The sequence below is a fragment of the Miscanthus floridulus genome, chromosome 7 (genome assembly GCF_019320115.1).
Source record: "Miscanthus floridulus cultivar M001 chromosome 7, ASM1932011v1, whole genome shotgun sequence".
Taxonomy (NCBI): domain Eukaryota; kingdom Viridiplantae; phylum Streptophyta; class Magnoliopsida; order Poales; family Poaceae; genus Miscanthus; species Miscanthus floridulus.
In genome coordinates, this window is record NC_089586.1 from 73,975,005 (window position 1) to 73,983,608 (window position 8,604).

The following is an 8,604-nucleotide window of genomic DNA, read 5'->3' on the forward strand; positions in this document are numbered from 1 at the left end:
TCACACTCTTTCTTACTCCAACACTACTTCTACCAAGGAAATTTCAACTACGAGATTTTGAACTAGAATTCTAAACTTGGAAAGTTGTTTTGTGTTGTGCCTGAGGCCAAGAGCAACCAAGAAGGAGTGGTATTTATAGAGGGGGAGGTAGCAGGTCGGTCGGCCTAATGGTGGGGCCGACTGGCCCCACACATGGCCAAATGGCCTCTCCATTTTCCTAGTGGATCTTTGCTTCATGGTTAAGTAAATGGAGTGCTCCTTTTGGCGGATATTTGCTCTAGACGGTGCAGAATGGAAATAAGTGGAGATACGGTGAAGATATGGAGGTGATGGTGGAGGTTGAGTGGAGATGGAGGTTATGGTGGTGGGTCCCAAGTGTCTGTGGGTTCCGATGCCTGTATTTCTACCATATATATGTATAAAAATACAATGCAAAAATATTTTATGATACTATGAAATATAAGAAGATGAATGATGGTATTTTTAATTTTTATGCCTCCACGGTAAATATTTCTTTATGGGGTTTTTACGCTCCTGTAAAAATTATTTACATGGGGCTTGAATTTTTATGATGCCATGATGTGAATTTTTATTTTATTTTTCTATGCAAGTGTTGAAAAGTTAATATGACAATATAATGCAAAAAATAATTATAGATAACTACCGAGTTACCTTCCGACAAGGGTTTGGTATTTTATGTCCACCAAACTAGACTTCTCCATTCGGGTTTATTCTTCAGGTGCGTCAGTAGGTCCCTGAGATGGAGACCTTGATACTCGCTTCTCATGCCACTCTAGATTGGAGCATTGTTCCGGTCTAGGCTTGAAAGTGAACCGCTCTTCCTTTCCATTAATTTGGAATATAATTTCTTCAGCTCCGACATCAATATGAGCATTTGTAGTACTCAGGAAGGGTCTCTCAAGTATGAGGGGTGTCTTCATGTCCTCCTGCATGTCAGGTACTACAAAATCTATAGGAACAAAGAAATTTTGTATTTTTACTAGAATATTCTCAGCGATTCCTGTAGGGTAGTGGACCGAGTGGTCGGCCAGTTGCAAACACATCAATGTTGGTGTGAGTGTTGAATAGTTGAGCTTGTCAAAGACCTTTTTGGGCATGACACTGACACTTGCTCTAAGATCGCATAATGTGTTCTCAAAGTTCTGGCTCCCGATTGAACAATTGATAGTGGGACATCCTGGATCCTTCTTCTTGACAGGTGAAGTGTTTAGGATGGCCGCACTACACTCCTCCGTTAACTTAATTACCTCAGTGGAAGGCAGTGGTCTTTTGTTGTTGAGGATATCTCTGAGATACTTCGTGTAGGTAGGTACCTGTATGGCATCTAGCAACGAAATATTGATATATAACTTTTGAATTACCTCTATGAACTTACCAAACTGCTCATCCATTTTGGCTTTCCGATTTCTGCATGGAAACGGTAGGAGGGTCATGTCATGCAAATCTTGTTGTAACTCTCGCTCTTGTGGGCCAACTTCTTCAACTTCATTAGTTATCTTCTCCTCTTCTTGCACTACCACTAGTGTCTTACCTGTCCTTGTCGAATATGGTGGATCACGAGTAGACTTGCCACCTCTTGTGGTTATATCGTTTACCTTCTCAAGGTTAGTGGTAAAAGGCAAAGCAACAGCCAACTGGGCTAATTGTGATTCTATCTTTTTATTATAGCTAAGTTGGTCTTTTATGGAGGTAGAAAAACTATCTATTTTAGTATTTATATTTTCTAGGACCTTATCATTAAAAGCAAGTTTCTTAGAAATATTCTCATTAATCCTAGCTTGTTCTAAGATCAAGTCTCTCAAGGATGGTTGTTTAGAATTAGAAGAATTATAGTAATTACCTGAGTACTTACCTTGGTAATTTAACCGTTGTTTTTTATTTCATCCTTGTCTTTGTTGTTGTGGAGTAGAATTGTTGATGATGATATTTGTATCCTCCTGATATTTAGGGAATTCAACTCCAAATATTCTCCATAGGTGTTTTGAGCATTGAATGCATCTTGAATAGCCTAACAATCTTTCTTGTAATTGGCTCACTGTTTAAGCCAATTCAACAAGACGTCCATCTTGGTTGACAGTGCACACACCACTTCTAGTACTTTTTCACTCTTATTGCATGATTGAATATTGCATTGAGACTAGCCTTGATTAGAGGCTATCTTTTGCATAAGAGTTTTAGCTTTTCTAAGGGTGAGTGGCATAAATGATACTCCAACAGTTGCATCCAGTCGTTCGCGAGCTTTCTGAGTTAATCCATGGTAAAAATTTTGCATGAGCAACCAATCTTCTATTCCATGATGAGGACAATCTGAAATGTATTCTTGGAATAGTTCCCATGCTTCTAGAATGGTTTCTCCTTTCTGCTGTTGCAAATTAGAAATCTTTCCTCTTAAGGCATTTGTCTTGCATATAGGGAAGAACTTTTCTAGGAAGGCCTTTGAACACTTTGCCCATATGTTGATGTGATCTTTGTTGGTGTAGAACCACGGCTTTGCCCGTCCCACAAGTGAGAATGGAAATAAGTGAAGTAGTATGATGTCTTGAGCAACGTCCTTGATGACAACCGTGCTACTTATCTCTAGAAAATTCTAAAGATGAGCACTAGCATCTTCATGTGCGTTTCCACTGAATGGGGTAGCTTGCACCATGTTGATGAGGCTTGTATTGAGCTCAAACTCAAGGTTGGTAGTTTTGAGTGTTGGCCTAGTGCGAATGTTCTCGGTGCTTAGAGCAGAGAACTCATGCAGGGTCTTGTCAGCCATAGCTTGAGAAACTGGTGTCAAGCTTCCTCTTTATTTGGTTGATTCTGATTGATGAAAATTATTGGTAAATCACAACCAATCTTGCAATACCCTATATAAGATATGAACAAAGACAAACAAGGGTAAGCCTACTAAAGCAGAGATGTTATGATTTTATCAATAAGTATTTATTTGGTCAATTCTCTTAGCCATGTGCCCCTCCCTGGCAATAGCGCCAAAAATGCTTGTTGACATTTCTTAACATCACTCTTTACTAAGTTGTCATCCTTAGCATGATGCTAGAAATGCATTATTGGTAGTTATAAATGACACTTGAAAACTTAGAGGAAAATTATATATATATATATATATATATATTAAAGTATCTGCAAGCGCACAGATAATATATCATTGTAGCATTTTACCTAAGAGTATGTCATGTATCGTTATTTATATTTTATCCACATGGTGGAGGTATGGAGTTGTGTTGGCATAGAGATATTGACAAATATATATACTTATGATAAAAGCACTCTCATGCTATGGCAGGGGTAAGTCAAATGATAAATGAATAATTAGTATAAGGTAATAATGGTATTCTAGAGATAGAAATAGAGACTCATAAAATGTAGTACGGCTAAGCAGGAGATTCGTTAAGAGCAAAAGATTCCTAAGTCATTCCTTATTTACTAAGTTTTTTGTACACCCAAGTATATACACTCTCATCTATAGTATAACTAACTCTGGATCTATGCATAAGGAACATTACTAAGGAAGATCAAGAACTGGGCTTGTCTCCCTTCGCAACCGTGTTCTACTTGCTCTATAAACGGAGAGTAGACTATAGAGGACTCAACGGAAGTGTCACATCCACGATCTATCACATGACCCAGAGTGCAGAATGCATCCACAGGCAAACAATATCCAAGCACCATGCTTACATAGTGTCGAGTACTAAGCTAAGAGCTTTGCGAATATATGCATAAATTCATTATCAACCATAACTATATCAAGCATATAACTAGAGAAAACTAGGAACATAATAAATAGCAATATAATATTGAAGTAGCACAAAGTCATAAATTTAGAGATACAATGGCTATACCAGTCTCCAGATGGCAGATCTGGAATCCTAAGCAATAGCCCACACTCTACATAAACCTTGCTAGCTAGCCTATACTAGAAACTTGAAGAAGTGGAGCTCTATTCTTTTTCTCTAGAAACTCTAATTTTTGGTCTGATCTTGACTTATGGAAGCGTTCTTTGGAGGGGGGCAGGGGCTGGTTATATAGGTCATAGCGTCAATCCTTAGCCCTTGGATCAAACTGACTTAAAAGAATGGCGTAGATGCAATCCTTAAGGCGGTGGAGAACCGACGTACGAAGAAGGGACTGCCAGGTGGGGACCAGGGGTCGGCTGACTTACAGGTGGGGCCGGCCGGCCCCACATGTTAGCTCCTCGGCCTCCACTTTGGTGTGGTATCTTTCCGAGTCTTCTGGAACCTTCTGGTGTAGTTTTTGCTGTGGATAAGTGTGTTTTTATTTGATGATTTGATCACTCTTGACGGTTTTCTGGATAAACCGTGCTGAAAATACAGATTCACCAAAACTTGTGGAAATTGTTAGTTTAAACCCCTAAATCTATGTTGGTGATCCTGTTTATACATTTATTCAAGCTAAGTGGATGGTTTATGATGGATGATAACTACCATCAATAGCCTTCATATGTACATCATTGGTTGCATAATTAATCATTCTCCATGTAGATCCTAGTCGACCTCCATGGGATTGTTGTGAATCTCCCTAAGATCTTGTAGATCATTGTCGACCTCCATGGGATCATTGTCAATCTCCATGTCATCCCGAGCCTTGACCACTAAAACAATGTCCACATCCATTGGTACACTTTCATTTAGCTCATCGACTTTGTTCACAAAGCACTGATTCGGTGAACCAATACTGAGGACAATAAGGCTCACAAGCTGCACTCCACGGATATAGAAGGCCACAAACTCTAGAACGAGAAGATGCATTTTTATCTGTAGATCCAATAAAATTACTATAGCTAGGTGGGAGGTGAAGGAGTAGAGAGCACAAGAGAGCAATACAAAGGAATATAGAATCTGGTGAAGGAGCAGATCCAGTGCAGTTACCTTAGATATAGATGGAGCAGAGAAGCAGGGATGGTGCGCTAAAGATTTATGTGCTGGTGAGGTTGGAGATGAAGGAGCAGTGAGCATGCGAGAGGCTGCCTTTCGTCTGATGTTAGTAGGGTGAAGCAGAGCAAGGGAGCAGAGTAGGGAATGAATGGGAGGAAGGTGTGGTAGGACCGTAGGAGAGTGTATATATAGTTCAATAAATTGGTTGCCCCTGTACCAGGGCTAGTGTCTAGGGAAGTAGGATGCCTCCAACACATCAACTGATACTTGGATCTACTATCATTTACAGTTCAATAAATTGAACACCTAGTTAATCCCCTTGCATTTAGTTCAACAATAGTTATACAAAAGTGACAGATTTTAGTCCGACACATCAATTGATACTTGGATCTACTATCATTTACACTTTAATAAATTGAACACATGGTTAATCACCTTGCATTTAGTTCAATAATAGTTGTACAAAAGTGACAGATTTTAGTCTGATACATAAATTGAAACTTGAATCTACTATAGTGAACTAAGCAACTTGGTAATGAACATACCAAGAACTAAGGTAAGTACAAAATAGGTGAAACAAGAATAGAAAACACATTTCTTTTTCAAAGGTACCAAATCTTCCATCATCTTTGTTGGAACCCTAGCCATTTATTCAATCTATGGCATAAGCTCTTCCTCCACCTGTAAATGTTCTTCATTTGTTGTAACATTGGCCTCTGCCTTCAGCTCCCAAATCTTATTACGTAAATCCAAAATCAAAGTCCTCAGAAATTTTCCATATTGGGGATCGTGCCACTTAAAGAACCCGCAATCTAAGTTGGGCTATGAAAAAACCAAATTACCATAAGTACAACCAGATTTCAGCATTTGCATTGCGAAAACAAAATGAACAAGAAAAAAAATCGAGTTACATTATTTGCCCTGCAGCATATGTGGTACCAACGTCTTGGGTTTCCATCACTCTATGAAATCACCAAGGCATCTTCAAGCTGTAGTGATACAAAAGTGGTGGCTGGCATGTGTAGGGATGGTTCTCGACACGGCATGCAATGGGTGGCCCCCTCCCATTGTAGCCTCCTCCGCTAGAAGCTAGTATTCTTCTCACGACAGCACCCTAGGATGGTGCCGACCACTAGGAGGAGTTGGAGCTAGATGCAGCCATGGAGCAGTTAGGGTACAAAGTGTTGCACACTTTGAGTGAAGAGGTCAGCTCAGGTCTTTTGTCTATGCTTTTGCCTCCTACCAAGGCACCAAAACATCCTTGAAAACCCTCACACTCCCACCAAGATGAAATGTTGTGTCACCGGCGGTTTAGGATACTATCCGCCTGTAGAAGAAGGCCTGTTTTGGATCCTCTATCCTTACATAGAGGTGTATGCATGGACCACAATCAAGACCAACTGATTCAATTAACAGTTCAATCGAAGTAATAGTTCAACGATTATGCAGTACTCATACATACTAATCTAGAGGTTTCATCAGTACATATCAACTTCATTAACATAAAAGTTTCTCAAATTCTAAGGCTTAATGTTGGATGGGTAGGCAGTTGCTAAGATACTCAATTGGTTGATGCGGTCCCAAAAGCCAAAGGTAGTTAATAGTAGCTAAGATGATAGCATCTCTGTCCATGAACACATTGTATCTATAAAGTATGTCTACTTCATGTCAAGTCCTGCAAAGCACAAAAATATCTCTAGAAACAGGGTCTTGAACGATTCTTGTCAAATTTTATGGTCTGAGAAGGTGACGAACAGTGGCTTCAACAATCAATAGTCAGTCCAGGTGAATGTTGCATCCCCAAGTAGCAAACACCATCATCTGGAGTCCTGGTGCCACCCCTAGCCACGAAAACACAAGGTTGCTCGCATTGAAATGGCTTCTTCCGAAGTAAGACATCTTTCGCAATGAAGAAATTCCTAATATGAACAAAACTGATACCAAACCCAAAACCAATTGGAACCAAATGCAAATAGGGGGGGTAACCAAATCCATCTAACCTTCATGGGGGCATTGACCATGATGACAATGCAAGGTGCTCGAGGCAGGGCAAGTACAAGTGACGGGTCAAAATTAAGATGAAGCAACAGGTGGGGAGAATAAAGATGAAGCAACAATGGGTGGGGAGGACAAATGGATTTGTATTGGGGTTTTTTAGTTGGTCGAACCGTCGCTAAGGCACCGACAGGATCCGAGGGCAGTTGGGTACGGGCCAGGCGCTTCTAGGCTTGTTTCCAAATGGACAGTCCAGATTGATCGGCAGCGAGAACGGATGACACGGGATAAGTTGAACAGTGTCCGTATTAAACCGACCATTGCCACGCAAATCCAACGCTATAATATGGAGATTGTCAGTAGTTAAACTGCTTTTAAATTCTCCAAAAAACAACTGCAACCGTACATGATAGTTTTTCCCTTTTCATTCACAAATATATAGAAAAATTAAAAAACATTCGTCGAGAGGTCAAATCCACGCACTGGCATTTTGAAAGTAGTATTGGAAAGAACTTACTTTTCATTTCATATAAAAATATGGCATTGAAGAGATCAAATCTATAGGAATATAATTTTTTTCATTAATTGATTATATATATATCTAACATATAGATACAATTTGGATGAGTATATGATTGTACTCGTCCGGAAGCATAATAACTAACCTAAACTATTAAAACTACTTATACTAACTATAAACTACTTAATCGCCTCACTCGATTGGGAGGAGGCGAGGCAAAGTCAGAGCTGGAGTCATTGTTGGAGTCGAAGTCATCATCTTTGGCGTCAGCGTCAGCATCATCCTTGTCCTCGTCCTCCTCCTCCTCCTCTGGGTCCTCCTTCTTGGAGCTCCACAGAGGACTATAATCAGACATCCTGTCGTCAAAGGAGACGTTCTGCTCGGAGGAATGGTGGAAAGGCAATTCATCCTCGCTCCGACATTTTCTTTGTAGATTGAAAAAGAAGGGGATGATGGATGAAGAAGAGGGGTCGTTTCATAGGGCACCAAACTTGATATGTAGAGCAGTGGGTACGCGGCTCTTAGGCTTCAATGGTGATGTAATGGCCTTAGAAGTTGAGGTAATTCAACACTCACGCTGAATTTACCGCCGGTGGACCAAATGCTACTTTAGGGCCATCGAGCAAAATGTGTATCCTAGTCGGCCCAACTTTTCATGTGATGAAGGAAATGCAACCCCAATACCACTACCACATCTATCGTTAATCCATTGGTGGTAGAAGTCTAAACAGCCGGTTTTAGTCCTAGGAGGCCTCACTATCGTTCCAACCGATGGTGCAAGGGCAGTGAAAGTGGCGACAGTGATAAATCAATCTGTAGAAGTGATAGTTTGGGTGAGAAGGTACAAGATGATGATTTCTCTTATCGGTTCTTAATGTGCCTACCTCCAAGGTTTGAAACATTGAGATTTATCATCATAAGAGGAGGATTGAAGGACATAACCCCTAATCAAGTACTAGGTGTTATCATGACACAAGAGACATATCATGTGAAAAGGGAGGGGGTTGATCAAGATGAGAAGGATGAGGACAAGAAGAATAAGAGTATAGCATTCAAGGCTAGTTCATCATCTAAGAGCATGGAGAAAGCAAACAAACTAGAATCAAGTGATGATGAAGATGCTAGTGACATTGATGATGAAGCCATGGCTCTCTTTATGCGCAAGATGGG

General features: G+C 40.2%; 1 non-coding gene across 1 annotated transcript; it reads left to right on the top strand.

Moving 5' to 3' along the window:
* The first annotated feature begins 2,310 nt into the window (after positions 1 to 2,310).
* On the top strand, positions 2,311 to 2,417 carry LOC136468354 (small nucleolar RNA R71). The gene has a single exon (XR_010761855.1). It is a non-coding gene; the product is annotated as a small nucleolar RNA R71 (small nucleolar RNA).
* Positions 2,418 to 8,604: the final 6,187 nt, after the last annotated feature.